Below are 1,241 nucleotides of genomic sequence, written 5' to 3'. Positions count from 1 at the left end.
ATAGTTTTGGAGAATTATATATATATATATATATATATATATATATATATATATATATATATATATATATATATATATATATATATATATACATACAGTATTGCACATAAGATGTTTCACAAAAACATTTGTCTTAAGATGGTTGTTTATATCTGCTACTTTAGTGTGTCAATAGGAAATATACATTTTATACTCCCAAACATTCCTTTTGCAAATAGAATAGAATAGAAGAACAGGGAGCCCTGCAACAGATGGCATGGCCCTCACAGAGCCCCCCACTGAACATCGGGTCAGTCTGGGATTACACAAAAAGACAGAAGTAATTGAGACAGCCTAAATAAATAAAAGAATTGTGGCGAATTCTCCAAGAATCTTGGAACATCAAGAGACCAACAACCGAGAAAAACTGTGTCCAGGTGTAAGCAGGAGAATTGGTGCTGTTTTGAAGGCAAAAGTGTTCACACCAAATATTGATTTAGCTCTTTTTCTGTTTACTGGACTTTACTTTGTATGATGTTAATTGATTAATGAAAACTATTTATGTCATAATTTTTTTAAGAAATCCTCACTTTGAAAGTTTTTCACAAGTGCCTAAATCTTTTGCACAGTACTGTATATACAGTATATATATATATATATATATATATATATATATATATATATATATATATATATATACACACACACACACACACACACAGCCACACACACACACACACACACACACACATATATATATGTGTATAGTTTCCTTCCGAAACAGCAAAATCTGTACATTATTCCAAACTTTTGGCCACCAGTGTATATACTTTGAAAATTATACTATTTGAAAAAAGTCATTTTTGATCAAAGTATATACACTGGCAGCCAAACATTTGGAATAATGTACAGATTTTGTTGTTTTGGAAGGAAATTGGTACTTTAATTCACCAAAGTGCCATTCAGTTGATCACAAAGTATAGTCAGGACATTACTGATGTAAAAAACAGCACCATCACTATTTGAAAAAAGTCATTTTTGATCAAATCTAGACAGGCCCCATTTCCCGCAGCCATCACTTCAACACCTTATCCTTGAGAAATCATGCTAAATTGCTAATTTGGTACTAGAAAATCACTTGCCATTATATAAAACACTGCTGAAAGCTATTTGGTTCATTAAATGAAGCTTAACATTGTGTTTGTTTTTGAGTTGCCACAGTTTGCAATAGACTGGCATGTCTTAAGGTCAATATTAGGTCA

Source organism: Myxocyprinus asiaticus, chromosome 19 (assembly GCF_019703515.2).
Source record: "Myxocyprinus asiaticus isolate MX2 ecotype Aquarium Trade chromosome 19, UBuf_Myxa_2, whole genome shotgun sequence".
Taxonomy (NCBI): domain Eukaryota; kingdom Metazoa; phylum Chordata; class Actinopteri; order Cypriniformes; family Catostomidae; genus Myxocyprinus; species Myxocyprinus asiaticus.
The sequence above is the reverse complement of the archived record's forward strand: the minus strand, read 5'-3'. Positions refer to the sequence as shown.